The sequence below is a fragment of the Bombus pascuorum genome, chromosome 5, assembly GCF_905332965.1.
Source record: "Bombus pascuorum chromosome 5, iyBomPasc1.1, whole genome shotgun sequence".
Taxonomy (NCBI): domain Eukaryota; kingdom Metazoa; phylum Arthropoda; class Insecta; order Hymenoptera; family Apidae; genus Bombus; species Bombus pascuorum.
The window spans coordinates 2,692,380-2,716,646 of NC_083492.1; the positions used below are offsets into that span (position 1 = coordinate 2,692,380).

General features: G+C 43.5%; 1 protein-coding gene across 1 annotated transcript in view; it reads left to right on the top strand.

Moving 5' to 3' along the window:
* The first annotated feature begins 3,625 nt into the window (after positions 1–3,625).
* LOC132907410 (uncharacterized) overlaps positions 3,626–24,267 on the top strand; it is a 51,185-nt gene continuing 30,543 nt past the window's right edge. The window contains exon 1 of the mRNA XM_060960494.1: positions 3,626–4,707. The gene's annotated coding sequence lies outside the window, so the exon portion shown is untranslated. The remainder of the gene's footprint in view (positions 4,708–24,267) is intronic.

A 24,267-nucleotide genomic window follows, 5' to 3' on the forward strand; every position in this document is an offset into this window, starting at 1 on the left:
TGGAAAAAATCGTGATGTATGTCGATAGCCCACCAAAAATTCCTTTCTCCGCTCTCTGCTATTAAGCATCGTTCAAAGTATTTTTACCAGATACATTGAGCTTTTCCTCTTTTTATCCGTCTCGTTGCATCACGATCGATGGTCCATTTGAGAAGAAAGAAATCTTAGCCGCGTATTTTCCAAGTTGGCGCGTGCTGAAATAACTTGCTCTCAGGTATACGAAACTAGAAGAAAACTTTGATCTCTGTCTAATTATCAAAGCATGGACCTTCACGCGTATCTTCTGCCTTATATGTCAACGACCGACTCGTTCATGGAATACGATTGACTAGAAAATTGTTTGCTCCGTTTCCGGATCCGTCTCCTCTTGCTAGAGTTTCGTGTTCGAGAGAACATAGAGAAAGAAGAAACTGCAAAGCTTTTAAGCGATGAGAATCAAGAGAGTTTGTATAAGGGTGAAGGTAACTGAACTTTTGCGAAGGAAACCTGACACCGCGGCTTTAATCATAAAGAGGTAATGAGTGATTCTTTATCCTCTTTAATTCGTTGTTTTGTTACATAGCAAAGAATCGACTTCCTTCGTAGAAAAGTTTGGCGCTAACATTGGCTAACAAACAAAGTACATCTTAGAATGATAATTTTAATTAAAAAGAAAAAAAAGATAAAAAATAAAAAATAGAACGAATCTGACACAGAAAAAACCTGATTTAGGATACATATATATTGGAAAATACTATTACGAGAGCAACGTGTTAAGCTAAATCCTTGAGAACTATAAAATCTTTATTGACCGTTTATTTCTGTGTATCACGTACTTTCGTCCTTTACGTTTCTACTCTGTCTCTACCAAGTGTTTCATTTTTCGTGGCCACGATTTCAACTGCACGAATATTTGGTGGAAATTTGCTTAAAAATTTCGCCACAGAATCCGGAGGTACGTACATACGTCTAAAGAATCAGCTCTGAATATAAATTTGCAAAGACTGTTAAACCAAAATGTTCGGCGCAGACAACGCAGCTGAGAGATCAGCCTCCTCCAGATCACGTGGGAATGAAGGTAGAGAGAAAGAATGATTACCAGCCTTGCGGTGAAGTAAGAAAAAGTGGATTTCGTAGGGGAAGAAGTGGAGCATGTCAATCATGTCTTGGAAGTTGAGTATCTCTGTGTTGAAAAATGGTGTCTTAGGCCTTCGACTATTTTTCCAGTGCGCTCGTTTCCTCGAGGTAAAAGATAAAAATGTTATAAAATAATTTACGTTGCTTGTACATAAACTGGAATATTCTGAGGGAGATCGAACGATCGTTTAATCACGAATCGTTCTTTTTTCTTTGTTTAAATCGTAGATGTTGTAGTTGAGTGAAAGAAATATGTAATAAGTAATAGATGTTGGTTAAGAAAACGCAGGCGTTTCGTTCAGACTCATTGAGTGAGTACGGCATGCTGAAATAGGTATACGGTGGTGCGGCTCGATGCTGATCGCGGAGCTTGACCTGGAGAGGGGGAGCGTAAGGAGAGGGTAGAATTGGTGTTTGGAGGGGGCTGGCGTTGTCGTTAGTGCCGTAAGTCGACACTCAAGAGCCTAGGACCACTTCAAGTGACGGAAGACAGTCAGGGCAAACCATTTTCGAATGTAACTTAACATTTTTCTATAATACATATTCTTAACTATTTACCCTTCTCAATTTACGTATAAAACATCTTTCATTTTAAGGTGTACATTAAGAACGAAAGATAATATCGTCAGATTCTAAATTGTGAGCAAAAAGAATCAGATGTTATTCTATGATATAACTGAATTTCGTTATTTATGAACGTTCAGTCGAAGCGATAAAACAACACAAGATCTCATGCAAGGACTGCCTTCTCATCCTGTCGCGAGATTTACATTCTGAAGCATCGACGCGCAATTAAGATACAGTCTAGACTTCGTACAACTGCACGCTTGGCGGATACTTTAAATGGAGGTTTCTAAAAACACAAGCAAGCTTCGAGCAATAGCCTCGTCGCCTGAAATTTAGTATCATTATGTGGTCTCTTCGAGGCGGGATAATCTCGCGGCATTGTCGCGAGCGAAATGACAGCCCGGTTTCGTGTTAACTATACTCCTTCGCGCGATAAATCATGGCACGGCTGCAACAGAGACGGATATCTTTCGCATACACGTAAATATAGGCTTGTTAGAGCTTTCTGTGTTTGTCTTGTTAACTATTTCGCATGCATGAGCTTTTCGAAATAGCCACCTTTGAGGAGTATTCTATCGATCGTTCTTCTTTTGTAGTACCACCTCTGAAATCATTAATAACGTCCGTTAGATCGTAGATCGTTTATAAATCATTACCTGTTAAACATTCTTTTAAGAATTTGTATTATTCTTCAGGTACCGGAGTTTGATAACGCAAATTGTGATTCGTGCCGTTCCTTCCCAGTGGATCAGACCATTTCTGATAACGACTTATTTGTACAAGTAACATTTCGTTGCAGCAATTACTTAGCATCACAGGTGGAGAAGGGAGGGAAGAGTGTAGAGGTAGATAGAAGCCCAGCTTTGTGGCTTGTTGTCTAACTAATTCAAGAGAAGCGAACTGCCGCGACTCGCAATCGATAATTCCCGCTCGAATCGTTGAACAATGCTTTATCAATATCATTCTGATATCGATAATTGTTATCCCTCCAAACGGGTGATTATTCTTCTTAATTAATTGGCTGGAAGAAAATCGTGTCTCCGCTCCTATGCCCACTGAATTTATGCGTGAAATATTCGCCAAGCTCGAACATCGATGGTGTTGCGGTTTTCTTTTAATTATCTTCGCCAACGTTCGCCTCGAATGGCCTAAAATTCTCGGCTCGACTGGAAATGGTCCATTTACGCGCACGTATTTGATTGCAGGCTATTCGAGAGGGGAAGCGTTCAGCCGACGAGAAACAAGAAATAACGGGGAGCACAGAAGTGGCGAGGAAGAAAAGTAGGACGGGCAACGTCTTCACCTCGAGCAGCCTCGGCAGTTCCTTCTTTTTTTCGAGACTGTAATAGCCGGTTTTCGAGTGCTCGAAATAAAATTTTACTAATACACCCCGGTATGACACGGGCCTATCGCCGCGACGCTAGCTTGTCCTTAATCGTTCATTCGCCTCCGCCCCTCGACGCTCCGTCGTTCATAAATCGTACTAATTCATCGCTAAAGTTGCTCTCCATGTACGTATCTCAAATTTTCATCCCTAATTTCAATCTCATAACTCCTATAAAACGTTCTTCAAAAAAATTTTTTTAAAGATTCTTGATACATTATCCTCCATCATCCTTTTTATCAATGTAAATGGAATTGATTCACTAGTAGTAATACATTGCTATAATTTTTAAATAATCCACAGTTACTAACGCGTGTAATTTACAAATAATTAAACAAGACAATTCTTATAACAGGCAGTAACAGAAATCCTTGAATTTAGATTTCGCCGTGGTCCGGAGGACAGTCGACACATCACTGGCCGAGGGGGTTGACTGGTCTGGTGGGGATAGAGCAGCTGGGGTGGCTGGAGCTCGAATGCGAGCCCGCGGTACCTATACGCCGGGTTCTGGGTTTGGCCGGGTCGCGCGGCGGGTCCTGCGCAACCAAAGAGACATACTCAGACAAAGAGAGAGTGAGACGACGAGTGTAACGGAGACAGAGAGAAAAAGAGAGTGGAGGTAGAGTGGCAAAAGCGAGGCAAGCAAAAGCGAGCTAGCTGGCGACCAAGCAACCAGATAGCCAGGCAAGCCTTTAGGTAGGCGAAGCAGACTGGCAGGCAGGCAGGCAGGCAAGCAGACAGACAGACAGGCAGGCAGGCAGGCAAGCAGGCAGACAGGCAGGCAGGCAGGCAAGAGCAAGAGCAAGAGCACAACCACCGGGCTTCAGAGCCACCCCTAGTCGTCGCCCGCCACCCAAATCGTTCCCCCCACCTTGGACTATCGCTTGGTACACCCCTCTTCGCCGTTGCTTCTTCGCACTACTCCTACTCTTTCTCCGGTGCTTTCAGCCGCCTCGTTCGTTCGGTCGTTCGTCCACCGTTTCGTTCCTCTTCTCGGTGTCCTCGTCGTCGTTTGTCGCGTTTAGAGTGAACCAGTAGTATCTGTACACACCTTTGTTTTGTCATTTTTACCGACGAGGATCGCGTGTGTCACTGGCTATTTCGTGTGCAGAAGGATATCGTATGTTCGACAGCGTGACTGATCTCGGCAGGTTGTATCCTCCGGCGACGCACTGACCTGCCCTTTCATCGCGGTCTCGCCACCCTTCCACCCTCTGTTTTCTCGCGTCTCGACGCAGCGGCGGACAAGACTGATTCGTGGGAAGCGGAGGGGGTTTGTTCGGAACGCGACACCCTGGCCTGTTTGCTCTCGACATTTTCGACGATTCATCGGTTGATCAACCTTGAAACGGAAACCGAGAGAATATTCCGTATATTTTCGTGCGTCCAGGACTAAGATTCTTGGGATTTTTGGTGGAAAGTGAGGAAGAATCTCTGCGTGGGCAAGTGACGGCGAGATGAGGAGGTGCGACGCCGCAATAGAAGGGAAGACGCGGCTGTGAGGCCCGGATAGCGTGCACGTTGTGTCGAAGGACGTTCACACGCGCGACTCCATCGGTTGCCAAGCCGATCCTCCTCGCACTGGGCGACGAGAACTTCGTACCTAAGCCGGTCGTTCAACGTGGCCGATCCTTGGACATGTAAGTACACGTAACATTGTCATTTCGTTTAATCTATATTCTCGAAGGAACTTTGCTTGAATCCGCGAGAAAATATCCGTACGTTTCTTGGAAGACATTGGCACGAAGTGGTTGGATCTTGCCTGTTTTCTTGCGTCTATCGCACAAGCCTTGGTAGTCCCGGGGGATCGGTCGAGTCGAAAGGCGGGCGAAAATCGGCGAAAAGAGGCGGCGATAGGAGACGATCGATTTGTTTGGCGGAGAGCGTGTGATACTGACAGAACTCGAACACGCGAGTAAACACTCGAACCTCGGCTACAGGAGAGCGAAAGAGAGATAGCTATATTGGAAAGGGGTCGGATCGGAGGGCTTTGGAGAAGGAATTTCGACGTAATCGGCCGACTTCCCTCGAGGTTGAGCGAATAAATAGAATAAATCTGCTCGAAGGAGCGGAGCAGACGGTGAAACGAGACCGTTCAAAGCACGGGAAAGATTGCGCAACTGCGAACTAAAAAGGGAGAGAGAAATAAGGGAAAGAAATAAAAAAAAAAAAAAGTATCGGACCAAGATCGTCGAGGCTTGATCAAGTTGTCCGTCCGCCATCGTGATTATCTTTGGTCAAATGGATTTATCTGTAAATCCCGTGATAGCTGGCTCGGCTTTCAGACAGAGATAGTCAGCTTTGCTTCTGACACAAAATAGAAACGAACGAAACGCATGAAAATGGGAAAAAGAGGCATCCGTTGTGTATGGAACCCCGTGAACTTGTACACGCGTGAAACGTACGTCTGCGACGAATTAAACGTGCCGTGAAATGATATTCGAAATTGAAAATACTGGGTGTACTCGGTGGCAACGAAGCTTGCAGTAGCGAGCTACCAGAGGTTCAATCGTTACTCGGGTTTCGTGGTTTCTTGCGTGACTTTTCATATTCGTTGTAATTGTTTGCGAGCAAGTGATCGTAGTTGATGGTAGTTAGTGTGATCTATAAAAGAGGAAATTGCATATTTTCAATGTATCCTTGCGTGTCGTTGCACGACTAAGAAACAAAAGTAGTTAACTAGAATTACGTAGCAACGAAAAGTAACCGTAATATCTTCCAATTAACGTCCATTTATAGCAAACCATTGAACTATAAAGAATCTCTTTTACCGGTATAATTCCCATAGTATTCTTCGATTCATGGCCATAATCGTTAATGGCGCCACTAAACACGAAGTACATTTTTCATTCACACGCAATTTACTTCCTCTGATTAGATTAGATCTTACTCTGGCGTGGAAATCTTACCATCGGAGATTGACGTTTAAAGCTCGAGAGATTTCCAGCGGAGGATACGTTCGCCGGATGATTGTAAAATTCGCGAAAGAACCGAGTTTTGTCGTCGTTTTGTCCGAGCAAAGAGGAAACAGAGACGGGCTACGTAGTTTGTTACGGTTAAGCGACCAGCGAGCACGGTTATCTGAAAATGGATTAACGTCGCTTGCGAGGTATATGCACGCGCGCGAGATTTTCAATGTGCTTTTAACGGGCCGTTTCTTGGCCCTGTCAATCTCTTCCTCCCTTGCCATGCACGGACTATCTTCGCTAATTATTCTCCACGCTGTGGACCTACGTCTCGTCGATGTACGACATCGTCGACCATTCGATTCGAAAGGAAATAATTCGTTTAAAGCCATGGCCAAGAACATTTATCGAATAATTTTATTATTACTTGTAGAAAATTAACTCTCTACGAAACGGTTAAATGTCCAACGTTTGCTTTAGTTTTCCAATACGTATATATTTACTTGCAATCAAAGAAACTGTATTTTACTAGACGCTGGTTCGAGCGTTCGATTGATGGGCAAAGGATCTACGAACCGGCTGGCTCGTAAATAGGGTCAAGATAGTATTTCATTCCCCTCCTACAGCTACTATCGTTTTTAGCCGCGTTTCCGATAACTATCCAACCTCTTGAACTCCGGCAGGGATATGTTCGAATCGATTCCATCGGCAGCTGGCTTTCGTCTCGCCCCGAGGCATTTAGAGATCGAGTATCCGGAATTAAATTCGACAAATGCGAGCGATCATTAGAGACCAGTCGTCGAGAAAGTGTCGCGCCGCACGGCTAGGCTGTCCGTTCGGCTGACTTGGAAACTAGCCTAATCCTGTTCAGATTCACCTGTTCCTGGCGTCTGTCGACAGTTCGCAAGCATTTTTCAGTTCGTGTACGAGTTTCCAAGATGGATTCCGTGTTCCGTGACAGCGTGTTTCCACGTCGATTCAACAGCCATAAATCTTTACGATATCCTCGCGCTTCTCGCTCTTCCACCTCCTGAAGATTCATCCTTCAAGTTCGTTCGAAGGAACGTTAACTCGTGGACGCTAGGCACGTTTACTTTCGCCGATTAATTCGCTACACCGGTGAGACTAATTATATTCCTTGCGACACTAACACGTGGCTGAAAGTCAGAAATTTAACGAGTCAGAAATTGAAAATGTTCTCCGATCGGTACCAATTTTTGTTTTTAGCTGAAACGGTCGTGTAATACGTAGATATCTCTTATCTGTAATATCGCAACTTCTACGACGATCGTGCGAAATCCAGATGCAAGCTTTTGCTTATAACACACGTCCGACGTAACATGCTTTGAACGATTGACAACCACGAGGTCTCCTCTGTTCGTGAATCTCAATCCCAAGCAGTGGTCAGGTTTCAGTGGTGACCAGTGTCACAAATTACTCGGGAATCAACGAATCCTTGTCAAACTGTGTCGAAATAATCTACAAGGGTCGTCAACGAGCATCGACACGTTCATCGGGTACGGAGATGGATTTTGGATGCAAAGTGGCGTATTTCTTCAATTCGTCGGTCTTACTGTGCCTTTGTGTCGTAAAATTGTTTGATATACCGGGAATTTGCAAAGGCGATCGGCATGGCAGAAGAATTGACAGGAAAAAGATGGATCGGCCGACAGCGGAACGATCGCTCGGACAGGACTCGGTGTCGGTCGATTTTCCCATTTCCTTTGCGCCGCGTATGCGACTCGTTGCACGGTTTATACCTGGTCCAGGTAATTGAGCGATTCGATGTTGTACGACTGGTCGGTCAAAGTTGCATTATCGATACGAAAGCCTTGAAAGCGTCGTCTCCGCCGAATCTTATCTCGCGAAGTGGACGTCTCGACGGTTCTCTCTTATCCGTCTAATCTTTGCCAGAGTTATTACGTCTCTGCGAAACTTCCTTCTCGTCCTTTCTTTTCCCTTCTTTTCTTCCGTTATCGTTACCGTTCGAAGATTTCCTTGAGAAATGGTTTCCTTTCACGGATGTCGAACTTTAACATTCCATCAGGAATTCGGTAGTCACATGGCCTCACTCCGGCTTCAACGGCGACGAGAATTTATGTTCTTCCTTTTAAGTAGCAGAGAATAGTCTATGAAATTCAATTATACCAATGGCAAAATTCTAAGTTTAATTTACAGAAAGCTAGCCAACCTTAAATTGCCGTAGGCGGTCACTGGAAAAGCGATCGAACGTTCTAATAGATCCGCTGTTTCTTATTACGATCTTGTTAGCTGCTTGATCTTTTCAATGGTTTCTCCAAGGTGGCTTCGAGATGTCCACTGGACTCGTTGCCAGGTGTCGATGTTACCAGCGAAACTACAGATTCAATTTCTTTTGGCCACGCAGGGGGGAAAAGTGGCATCCCGGTGAACATTTTCCAGGCTTCTACGAACTTCTTTACGATACCCTGGTCAACTCTTCCGGCAGGAAACCGCATCGTCGCGGTAACTCGTTGCGCTCGCGTTCATTGTGCATGAAGATCCGGCACACCGATTCTGCGACCATGCTTAGCTTCAGAGCTATTTCACCAGGCAGCTGTTTCATCGCCAATGATAATTATTCCTTTTCTTTGGAACACCTATTCCGTTAAATGCCTATGAACCAAAAGAATTGCAAGTTTCAAAGTACCAATGTTTTCTTCCAGGAATACGCTGATAACTTTTTTGTCTTTGCCAGAAAGGAAAACAAAAACATTACGGTTAAATTCTTCGCATCTTACGAAAGTTTGAAATTGTACGCGAATCGTGTACAATGGCTCGCAAAAATATTTCTATCCGCTCTTAGAGAACTTTTTACGTATATACTGTATTAAAAACACTGTGAAATCTGTGAATCTGAAGATGTACTATTTCAAATCGTACTATCGTAATCGCGATTCGTAGTTGTGTCTCGTTGCGGAGCTAACAAAATTTCAGAAAGTTTCCTATAATGCGCGTAATAATGTATCGATAGAAATTTTCCACGATAAGCGTTCGAGCAGGCTTACGATTAATCGGCTTGGTCTTCGGTGGAGGCAGAAAACGAGTAGAGTAGAGGAGGAGTCTGAAGCAGAAGCCCGATCGCGTTTTCATTGGCCGTGAACCGGGTCGGAACTCGCAATGAAACGATTCGCAAAGACGGTGCAGGGGAATTCCGCGTCGTGAACCTACGACTAATGAAATCGTTATAGTTCACCGCGCTTTGAAACGCGGATCGCGGAGAATTACAGCGTGCCTCGCTTTAATAAGAGCACCCGCGACCAACCAGCGGTACGTGGTCCCGTTTCCGGTGAAAAAAGGATATCGAGCAGTTCGTTCCCCCTCGTGAGCCACGAATAGCGCCGCTTTGTTCGATCTGGCCGCGGGATCGAGTTACCCTGTATTTTCTTGCAGCTCTCCCTCGATGGAACGAGCCTGTACTTTAATGGAATTCCTCGGTTTCCAGCCTTCAAGGAGGAACTTCGAGGGTGCTTCCGCACGTAATTAGAGTTTGAGTCGTTGATTAGATGATTGATTGTCTCCTAGTTGCAGCGACGGGAAGATTTTGACGATTGGCTCTTTGTTTTCTCGTTATCTATAGTCTACAGATCCCAGTGCGTAGAGTAGAGTCTCGTATTAGAAGACGGAGAGATGGGATTATCACGGTGACTTGAAATTCACAGCCAGGCACAGTAGTAATAATACTTTTACGCATATTTGTACGTTTCTAGAAGCTCGAAATCGATAGAGTCTAAGCAGACATTTATTTCGTTTCAACGATGACTATACTTTGAAATAATTTGTACATTCCTGCACGTTATGTGGGTTTTTGCAATTTTAAATTTCCTACAAACGAACCGTACCATGTCAAGAGACACGCATATCCGAGAAATCGAAGTAAATTATAATTTACTTTGTCCGTGGTGTGTAACGCACAGGCTGCCAAAGTCGAGGTTCGAAGGTATCAAAATCGTCCAAACTGTCGGCGATAACAGCGACCATATATTCTATATATTCCGTGTATAATCTGGCGTGAAGTCTGGATGCCATTTCCAGACGAAGCGAGCTCGCTCGGACGGTTGAGGAATGTAAAGGATCGACGGATCCGTGGGCAACTTACTGCAGCGTTTACTAGCCTCTACGGAAAATATATCGGCGAAGCTCCACCGGGGTCAGTTAAAGCCGCGGCTTTAATGGCCGCGGTGAACGCGCAACAAGGGGATACACGTGTACACGTGTTGGCGCTGGTAATTCTGAATCGAGTTAAAACATTGCGCGCTCTCGTATCTTTTAGCGACGATTGCCGCAGCTGTTGGCGGGTCTCCGTGCCCCGTTGCACCGGGACAGATAGCGCCTGCTGTCTCGTAAACCCTAGCAACGACGTCGACGTGTTATCGTCGTATACTCTGATCATCGAATAATATAAAATAAACGTGACGGCGAGTTAATCCTACGTTCCTTTGGTCGACGCTCGTTTCATACAACGGACAGTTTTACCGGTGTTCAGACGCTCGACCCGGTTGGCAAAAACTTTTAATTGAAAAGCGCCAACCCGATGCTCGCTAATCGATTATAAGGCGCACAAACTACCAACGAAATCATTTCGTAATTAAGCCTGGGTCGCTCTGATTGTTCCGTAATCGTTTCCTGCTGCGGACTAGCCGAGATCCTTTCGCCTGGATATTCTTGGACCTTGTTGGAATTCCAGCATGTTTTCAACGATGATGTATGATATTTTGGTGAGCGGTTTTCGTCGATCGAGCTGTGCTGTCATAACCATTTTATCGCTAGCATTTTTGCTTGTTAAAAAATAGAATTCAATCGGCGTCCACTTTATTGTCAATCACTGATCAGCCAGGATTATCAAGCCGAGAGATGTTTCGGAATTATAGAGTTTGATTTATACAATGACAATATTCCATTTACTAATACGAAACACTGTTTCTATATTCTAAGCTGGAACCCGTAGATTCCTCAGGGATATTAACTTCCAAGGTGTATAATTCTCTTTCATTTTTTTCACATACTGTACTTTACTTTATTTCTTCTTCTCTTAGCTGTCTACTTGATTTATGTTCTTCTTTTCTTTCTCTCTCTCTCTTTCTTCTTCTGCTTTTTTCTACTAGTGACCTTCAGACTGGCTATACCAGCACAGAAGCAACCGCTAATACTACTCGCTTGTTAATCCTGCGCTAATTTAGTTTGTTCTGTATCACAACTACCGAAAAGTTCTCACCTGTTCGATTTACAAATGAAATTCAATTAACCGACGTAACAACAACGAATAACGCAAAGATAATCGTAAACTTTGACGATTTGCATTTCCGTTACTTTCGTATCATTCTGCATAGACGTACGTACGTACTATTCGACGAACTATCTTCTCTCCTCAAATGGACTCGTCGTTTAAAAGGAAAAGATCCATTGCTCTCGAAATTCTTGAGAAATTCTTCTTCTTCTTCACCGTTCAGCGAGACGTCGATAGTTTTTCGTTTGGATATTTCATTCGCTTTGGTGAGGTCGCGTCGTTAATTCCAGGTCGAGAACACGGTGCCAAAGAGCGACTACGTACACGTGTCCGTTCGCAAATCCTGAAGCTTGGCCGCGTGGCGTGGAAGCTTCTGTTTCGACACATCTCGAGGTAGCTGGAAGCCAGCTAGTACACAACGGATTCTCATAGTTGCGTGACGGTCTATTACGGCGTGTATAATCGACCGATAGACCGGGCGGATTCCCAGAGCTGACACTCGATTCGTATCCGGCCATTTCGGCCGGATATGCGATTCAGACGTTCCGACAGTTTCCGATGTTCTCCGCACGAATTATTACTCTGACCCGCGCTGATCCGCTATGCCTTCCGACCGGAGAATCGTCGCATCGGGGCCCATCGCTTGCTAAGCTCAAGACGACGGCTGTTATGGCATTTCAGCTGTATCACAATTTCTATATGTTGAAGTGGTCACCGCTTCTAAGGAAACTCTACATCCGGTGTTTTTAGTTTTCTCGAGCATCGAAGCCATTGACAGCGTAGAGACAAAAGACGAAGGCAGACCATAAACAGTAGACAGACGACGACGGCTTCAGGGTTTTCAGTCATAGGGTAACGCTGCTCACCAGCTCAAATTATGTTTCTACTTGTACTTACTTCTGTATTAAAATATATCTTCTACTTTACAATTTATCCACGCGTTCCTCTGTTCGTACATCTAATAACCTCAACACTATATAAACGTTTGGTGTTATAGATAGACGGTAATGATATTTGAGCGATCGAGCATTGGTTGTCTTGAAGGTCCAACCAGTTTGGTTTAGGTTCGAGGTTATCGGAAGGTTTTTAGGGTCGTTGTAAATTTAACGAATTACATGGATAGTTGTTAGATCATCTGGCTGTAATTTTCACGTCACTGATTGTCAACGCTAGATCGATCGACCGAACCGATCGAAATGATCGGTACGAAATCTTTTGCGTTTGCAATTACTAAAGAAACTATAGGTGTCTTTATTCTTATCTAGCCAGAAACGCGATCACATGTACTTTATTTTCATTTTACTAATTTAATTCTAATCAGCCATCTACGAAATATTTAGCTACGTATTGCAGATTGCTTCTAGCGATAATCTTCATCGCGGAAGATATAGTGCATCGGCTAATCGAACCGAAGATCTTGAAGAGGCACCGCGCGCGACGGAGATGATAACGCGAGTGCTCGCACGATATCGCGCTTAGAATGTAAAAGCGTTTGTGTAAGCTGCGAAAATAAGACGGTTGATTACCAGGTCTGGGTTGGAGGTGGTTCGTTTAACGCGAAAAAGAGGAAAAATTCGTGCGACGCGAGTGTGACGGCGCAATAGCAAGCGGTGGAAAGAGGAGGAAAGAAAGAGTGGCAGGTACCTTCGTTGCAGGCAGAGTTCGTTAAACTAATATTCATACATCTTGGAAAAAGTGGGTCAGTCGCCTGGCTGCGTGTATCAACCTATATAACGTCGCTCGTTTATTACGTTTCGTGCGTTTCGTAAGTTTTATTAAGAGCCGCGACGTGAAAATTCCGTGACGTTATCGCCGCGTCTGCACAGCTTCGCCTCCCTACCTTTGCTAACCATAGAGAAAGCTCGTCTCTTCGTTTTTCCATTTTCTTCTCTACGTCCACGCGTTCTTCGCGGATCGTTCTTATGCTAACGAACTTCATCCCGAAAGGGCAGAAAAACGTTAATTCCCTATCTTACGTCATAACAGGGGTCCATCTAATCTCTCTCGTCTTCGCCTCGATGTTGCTACAAGATAAACAGACGTAGCAAAGAGAAACGAGATTGCGATCCGAGTCTTTTGTGAAGATTCGGGGATCATTAGCGCGCTGAAAGAAACTTGTTCGGGCTGGATGCGGGATTTGATCGAGGATTTGTTTCTGTCGTTTTTCTTTTGTATTTCTTCGTAGAAAGTACGTCAGCCATGAAGCAGAAATTCATGTTGGCTTTACGATTAAGAGCGTCGTTAAATCGGTACAGTTGCAACCGTGTTAAAGAGAAGTTAATTGAAATTACATTCTACCAATCGAGATTATCTAAAATTCTAATCTTTCGTCAAATCGCTTCGAGTACCTCTTCTTCGGATATATCCCTCGACAACGTTCTTCTTTCTCATTTCGTTAAAGGATCTTCGCTCGAAACTACAAGCTCTTCCGTCTAATAGCAACGATTCCGATCTAACCCTATCTCCATAACGATATCAATGAAAAAATATTACTCGTAGGATTCTCTTTTTTCAGCCCTTACCGCAGATCGAGTATCAGGCGAATAGCGTTCGAGATTTGCTGGAAGAGACATCAGGACGTCGTTTGCCTTTCTTTGTCGAGCGATTTACTTTCGGTTGCACGAGCTCTATCTAACTAGTGGGAGAGAAGGAGCTGGAACAGGTTGGGTCTCGGTCGACGAGAACTCGATAAGACATCGTACGCCACTCTGGCGATTCTAATACCAGTTTGACACTTGGAGATCGATGAGAATGGAAAGTATCGTACATCAGGCCGAGCCCGATAGAGAAAATTATTCAGCCGATGCGCGTTACGTGTGGCCCGGTCATAAATCACGGCTACCGGAGGCGGAGGAGGCGGTCGGCCCACCGATACTAATCCGTGGAGAAAGACAGAGCTCCCGATTACAGTTTCATATTGAATTTTTCATCGCTACGTGGACAGCCTCTTTCATTGTAATTAGATGTTCGAGCTAGTTCGGTGAATAACGACGCTACGAGTCGCGCGCAACCTGCCTCCTCTTTCACGTCCTCGTCTCTTTCCTCACTCTCCGCCTCTTCGCCTTCGTCTTCCTCTTTTCATAGGCTACCTTTTTATTTCTTTTTCCCTGCGATATGCCGAGACACAAAGTCAGCTCACGTTCCGCGAGGTGCGCGAACAGAACAGGTAACTCTCGAAGGAACTCCGGCAAAGTATCCTCTATTAAATTACAGACGGTCAGGCGTAAATCTTCGTAGAGGCGAGCGAGCGAGCGAGCGAGTGAGCGAGCGAGTAGACTTCTCGCTCGCGTGATAGAAACTTTCTGTTCTTTTCTCTTCTCCCCTTCTTCTTCTTTTTTCTTCGCCGTTTTTTGTCTCTCTTTTTTGTGTTTCTCTTCCCTCAAGTTTTCGAGGCAGCTTTGTATAATGGACACGGGGGCGGGTGCATCGTCGCGACGCGGAGAATCGCGTTCCCTCCGTGTCACGACGTCCGGATGTTCTTAAAGGACTAGAAAGTTTCCGAAGCGGGATCGCTTATTAATTCTGATCCCCCCAGACTCTTGTATTCCTTGTTATACCCGCTTCTCTCAATGGATCTGCGTCGGTGAAAGTCGATTAAAATTACATTCCGTGAAAGTCGATTAAAATTACGTCTATTTGGAAACAATTTGCTCCGTTTCTTCCTTACAACACTAGCCACAATTGCAAGAATTTAAGCGCAAATATTTTCGCATTGCCCTCGTCTTTTACGTACGTACGTAGTTCGATAGTAATAGTACGCGCAAACCTATAAAATACTTTAGGAAAAACTCTCTAGAGGAAAATTATCAACAAAGAGAGAGAGAGAGAGAGAGAGAGAGAGAACTGCTCATCCAAAGCAGCCTTGCCGCTGGCAAAACGAGGAGGAAGGGAAGGAAGAGATAGAAGGAAAAGCCCGAAGAAGTTGCCGAACTGGAGGATACGTCGCGATCAAAGCGAAAGGTAGCCGGCTTTGTAGCCAGGATACGCGAATAGGGACAAAGGAGCTATCGCGGCTACGGGAATTACGTATACAGAGCGTCTGGGCGGAAAAGAAACGGCGACACAGCGGAATCTGGAGAGCATAAAATGAGAATTGTTAGGAACTTCACGCTCCGCCGCCGCGGGCGCATTTAGTATCGCTCTTTCTCTGTATCGGCGGACTTGGTCCTTAGGTTTCTCGGCGATTGGCGTGCTCCACGGTGCTTCAAAATGGAGACGATTTGTAGAGGAAGTGGCGAGCTTCGATCGACGAGTTATCGCGATTCTCTGTTATTTATTGTTCCGTCGTCAAGATGTTCCCCTTTCAGTGTGCTTCGTACATGAAATTTCCGTTTGTTATGATACGCTTCACAGCGTAATAGTCGTCTAGCGTGCAATAATATTTCGTAGCTCGACCAGGATCCCCGTGAAATTCTTGACGAATTCTACGATATATAAAATACGACGAGCGCCGGTACACGTTTCGCTTGGTTGACACATTTCTATCGTTTTATTCACTTTTAGAGATCTTTAACTTTATCGCTTCTTAAATGTTTCAAAATTATCCAAGTTTGTATATAAAACGGCAACTAGCTGAAAGAAAAGTCGGATAATTGCGAGGAATGCGATAAACCGTTCTTATGGGACACTCAACTTTCTACGGTATACTCGGTCGTAACCATCTGTTCATTAATTCTCATAGCGATTTTATTAATCTTTTACGAAGCGCTGCCTGTTTCGTGCGACCTGCGACAAACGCGTTACTTCCGTTTTATACAGCCATAATGGTTTTCCTCGAAACGAAAAAGTTTTTTTAACGCTTTATTATCAACATCTCGCGATATACTTCCGTACGCTTCGATAACGATACTTCTTCGAGCATCGACACACGGAAATACAAAAAATAATTGGAAATGGTAACGGTTAAGCCAGCAGTCTCCTCAGAACGGTTATCGATAACGGCGGAATTCTCACAATCAGTTCATTTTCAAAGGACGTAATATATCCCACGCAGCGGCTCTGTCTATGCATTGTCTACGCTGCATTTCTTGCACAATGCCGGGATTTTCTTTGCCCGTTCGCGATACAACACACCGCTGATTCCTTTTTATTTTCTTTTTTCTTTTTCTTTTTTTTTTTACCTTTCATCGCCTTCTCCACCTCTGTTTCGCTTTAAATCCGCCAACGAACAGGACGAAGGGATACATCGTATCGAGGGATTCTCTTTGAACGTCCTTTAATAAAATTGAAGTCCCGGAAACGATCTCTCCTCATTAATCTTTTTAACAGAGGGACTGGAGCGGGGCTACCGCTCGTCAAAGCGTTTATTTCTGTCTTTCGCGTCTATTACTACCATCTGCAAAACACCGGCAGCGAGGGAAAAGAAGAGCCAAGTGGAGAATGAAAAAAAAAAAAAGAAAGAAAGGAGAAAACAGGGCGCGGAAAGGAAAGAAAAAGGAGAAAGGCCGTATAGGAGGAGGAGGGGAGGCCAGGGAAAAAATGAAAATCCGCTTGCTTCGAAGTGCTTTCAACGAAATTAGAATTTCAAAAAGGTCAGGTTAAATTTTCCATCCCTTTCTACCTCTACCACCATGGCCACAGGCATCGTGTGACCCGCCCCGATTATTAATTTCTTTTTCTACTCTTTTTCGGCCACCGGGTTTTCGCTCCGCCTCTCCATATTCCTAGGCCGCGTCGTCTGTTATCCGTCTTTCTTCCCTCTGCATTCTATATACCGGTCTCTCCTTTCTTTTTCTCCTTTGTTTCTTCAACGTCGATGAAGCGATTCGCTCATCGGTCTCATCTTTATTCATCGTGTACTAGCCAGCCTAGTACACATTGTACATTACTCAGGCGAACTATTAATTCTCGTTTGACACTCGGAGACCGATGGGCCAGACACATCCCTGATACTTTTTACGGGATTTCCATGATCGATTACCGGCCGCTTGCACGGAACATATGTATCCTCTCACGGTGTTTTGCCTTTCCCTCGCTGGATAAGAGAGTCGATCGGGGTAAACCGACTCCAACGCTATCCTACACCTTTGGGATTCTGTAATACATACATACATACATTTACGTGTATGCTTTTGGTAGGTATACGGCGCAACTGTTTGGATGGAACAGATCCAAACAAACTGGATCGTCGTTTGCATATGGAGTGTATCGGGCAGATGGGAATACGTTTCGCCGACGACTTTTCGCGGCAGAGAAATCACGATACCTGGAGATTTCTAGGACCGATCGCCGTATAAATCGTTGAAAGTTTCGTTTCGAAAGGTTGTTAGGTTCGAGTACTCGTCCATCGATCGTTCCTTTTCTCCTACATTTGTCAGAATTTTAATTCGTTTGAAAGCTATCGAATCGCTCACCGATGCACTCCATGGAACATCTTTATCGTATCATCTTCGTTCCGAGCGTCCAAGCTTCGGATCACCTTCCCTTGCTGTAACTCTCTCTCAGAATCTCGCGTTATCTTCGCGTTAAAATCGCTTCGAAGTTTCCACCTTTTTCGCCAGATCTTCGTACGCCACGCACGAATTTCCACCTGCCGGCAAAATTGTTTAACGTAAATAGAATTACGCGACTCGAACGTCGAGCCGGCTGTGCGCGGAATTATTACGATTACAATTTCTCGTGGGATAGGATCGAAATGTAAAAGAAAATTGACAGAGATGGTAGAAATCGTATATTAGGTCGCGGTACGGCGTTTGCTAATCCGCTGATCTAATTTCTGAAACGGTTGTCGGTGTCCTGCACCAGAATTCCGCCAATTTCCTCGCTGCTCTTTCTCTACTAACTTTGCATATCGCCTTGCAAACTGGTCGTATAGTAAATAAGAAAACTGGTGAATTACCATCGGAGCTCGTGGTTTTCCCTTCCATATGGAATTATGTATTTTCTAGCGTAATTGCCAAACCACCGAAGAAGATTACGTAGAATATCGACCGAAACCGAAGTTAGAATTCCAGCGTTGGGGAGGGGTAGAAATGAGGGGGAGGCTCGATTGAATTTCGCCTCAGTGAGATAATAACGAGCTACCGATAGATTCCATTATACCTTTAAAATTCTCCAACAATGGAGCAGACTTTCTCCCATCGGCGCCCGCCTGAAAATATTCTTCGGTAAAATCGTTCCACCACGTGATCGGAAATTAGTGCACTTCTGGTCTGCCCTGAAAGGAACGTTACACGTTTAGAACCGCCGCTTCGATCGAGCTTCGCGCCTTCTTAATTAGTACCACAATTCAACGCATCGATTATCCGCCTTTTATTTTGCTACTTTAATTATTCGGGTCAAATTGGACACGATCGAGGTAACGGAAACGAACGAGTCTTTATTTGCACGAAATATAGCCAAAGGGACCGTTCGGATTTTTCATCTCAAAGCTACGATTCGTATAATCGACGCCGCGAATTTGTCCATTGTATCGTTCCATGAAAATCGTCGATACATTGTATATTTTCCATCGGGCAGATAAGACGATCTGTTTTTTTTTTTTTAAATCGTTTATTTTGCCAAGATTTTTTTTTATACATTTTTGAAATTCGCAATAAACAATGAATTTGAGTAAAGTGTGTTAGGCAAAAGTACCGATACGCGACGGTACGACGTAACCATGCTATATTATGCGTCATGGTTTTACGGTTTTTGTGTTTATTTTTGTTTTTTGTATTTAAGCCGCAGGGGAGCGGAGCTTTTGTGTATTATGTGTTGTATTTTTGTCCTGAAACTCGACAAAACAGGACATAAGACGATCTGTCTGCGACGCTGTAGGACCGCGAGTGTCACATACTCAAGGAAACCATCCGCTCAGTAACCAGATAGACCGAACACCCTGCATGCCATATCCGTTGAAACGATAACTAAAAAGGCTCCTCCAAAGGGACTAGACCCTCGGTAGAAGGACCTTCCTAAACCAGCGCTAAAACAGTCCGTTGTAGCATCTCGAGTCAGTCTGTCCTAACATTCCGAATCACGCTGTTGTAACCGTCACTCTGTCAGATTTCTGCAATAAGTCTCATTGTCGCGTACGAAGTTCTATTTTCTTCACCCTGTTCGTGAAAGAATCATTTCGTTCGAACCGCGACGCGAGGAGATCACCGGCGTTAATTTCGTTAATTTCGCGATCCTTTGTGTCTACGACGTGACACGAGCGACGGTTAGAAATACGACCTATACTAAGCCTCGTGGCGTAACGCAAAGTGATCAAATTGGCTTCCTACAAAGTACATTTTTAGTTTGGATACCTGTGCCGCAGGGCTGCATGTAACGTTTCTGGCATCAAGAGTTTCTAATTACGTAATTTTCAAATTCCGGCGACCGCGCGAATTACCGATCTCCATGAAACGGTAATACTCGTGTTCTCTTGGCTGGAAGACGTGGGTCGTGGGAGCGGAGGGCTCTAGAGACGAGACGCCTACAGTATATCTGCTTGCAGTTTTCAGTACATCGGATTGCTCGCGTGTCCTGTGGAAAATTTCGCCTTGAAACTCGACTTATACAGGGTGTTTATGAATTATAGGTACGAACTTACGCTTATCAGGGTTTCAGAAAGCTTAACAAGTAGCAACGAATGCCTGAGAATATCTAGGATGATCGCGAAGTAATTGTTCCGCGGATGTAAAAAGTTTGTTCCGCCGATGAAACGATATCTTCCGGTACCTGCTAATTCTGTTTTTCCTTTTTTGCCAGAGCTATGCTTTTTTATAGTCGAACAGAATTCGACGATGCTCGATGCGTAGAAAAAACAGTGAGAGATATTGATTCAGCTTTGCGCCGGTAAAGCGCGCCATTGAGGGCGTAAAAAGAATTGCACCGTTTTGAGGTTATGTATCGATTGTTGACGCGCAGAGTCACAAGCTGTTCGGCATTGTGGAGTACACAGTTTGTACACGTGCTTGTCAAATCGCTTTTGTTTCCTACTCTTTTTTATAAACACGTCGATCGGCCGATCCAGCCGATATATACCAAACTCTGAAACGAGCTGTATAACTCGTGCAACTCGAGCGATCGTCTGTGTCCTTTCGACGCTTTTACAGCACGCTCGGGAGTCAGAAAATTATTACAATTAGCGACTGCAAAACGGGTCACACGTTACAATATGGCCTGTGCGGACGGGGCGAAACAAAACGCGTGTTAGAGTCACGGTAGCGCCGATTTTGCCGATTTAATGACGTTATACGTAGATTTAGTAACGGCTGGACACGTGACAGCTGCATTAAATTTTCGCATTAATTCGCCTGCTCTCGTGAATCAACTCTCCCCTTCCTCCCCCCGTAGAGCCGCTTCCCGGTCCTCTCGTACCTCCGAATTAAATGTTCCGAAACCGATGGAGGAGGAACCATCGTGATTTTTTCTCTCTCACGCTCGCCTGCTTTTGTCTCGAATCGCTTTTTGTTCGTTCGCGCGATTATTCACGTTACGCTTCGAATTTATCATTGTTGATTCGGTTGGCCTTTTCAAAGGCTGCCGAATAATGTCGAACGAGCGTATTGACAAAAAGCTGGATAATTCTGTTCCTTTTCTTCCTCTCTTCGCCTCTCTGCCACTTTGCTTTCCCAAATTTATGGCAAATTGGAAAAACGAAGGGTAGAGAAACTTCCGATGTCGAAAAAGGAAAGAAAAAAAAGAAGGAAGAAGAGAAAGAAAAATGAAGTACTATACGACGAGCGATAGAACGTGAACTGCGCCGATCAGTCGCCTTCGCGTTCCAGTTGATATTGCAATGGAAAATCGAATAATATGGATCACAGTTTGCTTTACGCGTTATCCGTTTATAAGCAATTAGTTGCGCCAACTTCCGTGCTAATTTTTTATCCAAATGAAAATAGGAAAATACGAAACGATTCCCGTGAGAACGATTTGTACGTGATCGTTAGCGATCATAATGGAACCGCGCTGTCGAGTATTTCGCCACGTCCAGAAATTCCCAATATTTATTCCCGTTTCATTGGTACGTTTAAAGGGACATAAAAAAAGAAAACATGAAGCAAAGAGAAGACAGAAACGACAGAGAGGCAGCGTTTGTTTCGATCGACCGAAATTACAACCGGGAACCTCGACGATATTTTTAGGGAAATAGAGACCGATGAAAAAAATCGTAGCTCGACGCTTTACCGATGCTTCGTCAACGATGCTTCTGGCTTTATTTCGGTGGAGCTGATCACACTATACAACGACGACTGATTCAGCAATAACTTATCTCGGCGAGTGATACACACCCGTCCCATTATCCGCGATACTCCTTTTTCTATCGCGTCGACGTTTTCCGATAGGCGGCCCTCCGTTAGAAACGACGACGCGTATACGCATTGCCCGCCATATTCGACTTCCGGCGGAATATTTTCCTCTGCATCGAAAACGTTCGACGCTTTGAATATTCGTCAGCTTCGATGATTACACGCTCCTCTCTGTCGTGTACGTCGGTTAAAAACTTTCCTCACAGTGACATAAAAGTCCTTTGTCCTTGCTGTTTCTACCTAATGAATAAAAATCTCAATATCGTTTCTCGTGTGTAAAGACGTAACTTACCTACAAAATATTGACACTGGTTCTTCGTGACGAGGATACGCGAAACTCGTGTAACAAATATGTTTATTTTCATGGAAATCGCTGGTAAGATTGGTTCGTCGAGCAGCGTCGTATCACTCGCATCGTTCGAACAATTAAATCGCAATTAACACTAAAAGTACCACACACAGTCAAACTGGCTGGTTTTACAATTTTATTTTAAAATCCTATCTCGTGTTATATTTTTTCCCGCAATGATGTAATGACTTTCGCAACGATAACTAAAAGAATAATATAACGAATTTTATTTTGTTTTTTATGTATTCAAACTGAAAATAACTTCGTATCGAGGCTATTTATATGAATACAAGTCAAAATGACTGACACTTGTCAAAGTGTAAAAGGGTGTTGCAATCTGTTTATCGAACCCCAATTAACCAGTTTCCTCGTTTTCTACAACTTCCCACGCGTTTTTTAAATTTTTACTGCATATCAGCTATGAGGAAAATTCCGGATCGCTAGATCGCTAGATGCTAATACTAGAAATACGACACCAGTGAAAATTACTGATTCTACAATTTTATAAGTGTGTCAACCCTCGTTTAATGACTCCTAATTAACCAGTTTCCTCGTTTTCTACAATTTCCCACACATTTTGAACATTTTTTAGTGCGTATCATTCGATACTATATCAGCTATGAGGAAAATTCCTGATCGCTAGATTGCTAGATACTAATACTAGAAATACGACACCAGTGAAAATTACTGATTCTACAATTTTATAAGTGTGTCAACCCTCGTTTAATGACTCCTAATTAACCAGTTTCCTCGTTTTCTACAATTTCCCACACATTTTGAACATTTTTTAGTGCGTATCATTCGATACTATGATATCAGCTATGAAGAAAATTCTGGATCGCTAGATTGCTAGATGCTAATACTAAAAATACGACACCAATGCAAATTATTGATTCTACAATTTTATAAGTGTGTCAACCCTCGTTTATCGACCCCCAATTAACCAGTTTCCTCGTTTTCTACAATTTCTCACACATTTTGAACATTTTTTAGTGCGTATCATTCGATACTATATCAGCTATGAGGAAAATTCCTGATCGCTAGATCGCTAGATACTAATACTAGAAATACGACACCAGTGAAAATTACTGATTCTACAATTTTACAAATGTGTCAGACCTCTTTTAAGGATTATGGTCCCAGATGGACTAATAATACCAAAAATGTATCACATAACATGGAATTGCTTCTGCAAGAAAGTAATAAATTAATAAATATAAGAATATTCTACTTTTACGTATTTTTTAAAAACCAGTCATTTTCACTGGTTTTGGTAGAAATAACTTCGTGTTAACTATCGGTAGTCTAGTGTTAATATACGTATACGGGAAAAGAATCGGTAAACGTCTATGGATATTCGAAACTGAACTATCAAACGTAGGTATCGTTCGCGAGGAAATTATAGGAATCGATCGGGCCGATATTTATACCGTCGACGAATTCATCCGTTCGAAGCTTCGTGTTGGAACGGTGGCGGTTGCATTTTGTTTTCGAACCGACTGTATTTTTATTTCTTGCCTGGGGTCCATTTTTCAATGCTTGTCTAGGAGACATTTCAGATATCGAAATTCGCTTCGTCGGCCGATAGACGGTTAATCGATAATATGTATCGGTCGATTACTCTCTTTCTGTTCGTCATTAGAACGAACCTCGTATAGCAATACACGTTCGCAAATACGATCGACCTATTTCTACGATTAAAACGTCAGCTTTTTCGTCGCGTCGTAAAGTTTTCTAAAGTACTAAACCTGTTTAACGTTAAAACTACCGGCAGTTAACACGAAGCTACTTGTATCAAAACCAGTTAAAATGACTGATCTTTAAAAAATACGTAATATGTTTAGTCGACCATTCGCGGAGAGACGCGATCGCGAGAGAGCACGTCAACGGGAGTCGTAAATTCTCGTTACGACTAGATAATCGACGCCACGAACTGATCGATCTCGTTATTTCTATTAGGATAATAAGGGTGGTTTAATTGAGTTTACACCGAATTAACGCGTATAAAATAATGTTTATTCCAACAACTTTGTATAGACGATAGTTACGCTGATGCGTAGGTACAAGTAAGTGATTGATTTAAGGTTTGGTACCCGTTACAGATACGTTTTCTTTTTTTTTTTCTTTTAGTTTATTTTGGTTTTTAAAATTTATCCTGAATGACATTTGGTAAAGTATTATATCTTATTGGCAAGAAAAATAAAAATAAAATATAACATGTGGGTGGCTACCCCCAGCGGGGTGCCATCTTCGTGTTTGCTAGGTTATATCTTTTACGAGTTACAGATACGTGTTGACTATTCTAACGGTAAAGAATAAGTGAAGTTTAGTGACGATGCCGTGTCGGAGGAAAGCTAGCGATGGGTGTGTCTAGCGCACGAGGCCATCGGATTTGTTGATGATGACATTTTTGGTTAGGAAAATGATGGGAGTAAACATTGTTTCTGATTGGACAATAAGAAGGTTGGTGGACTAGA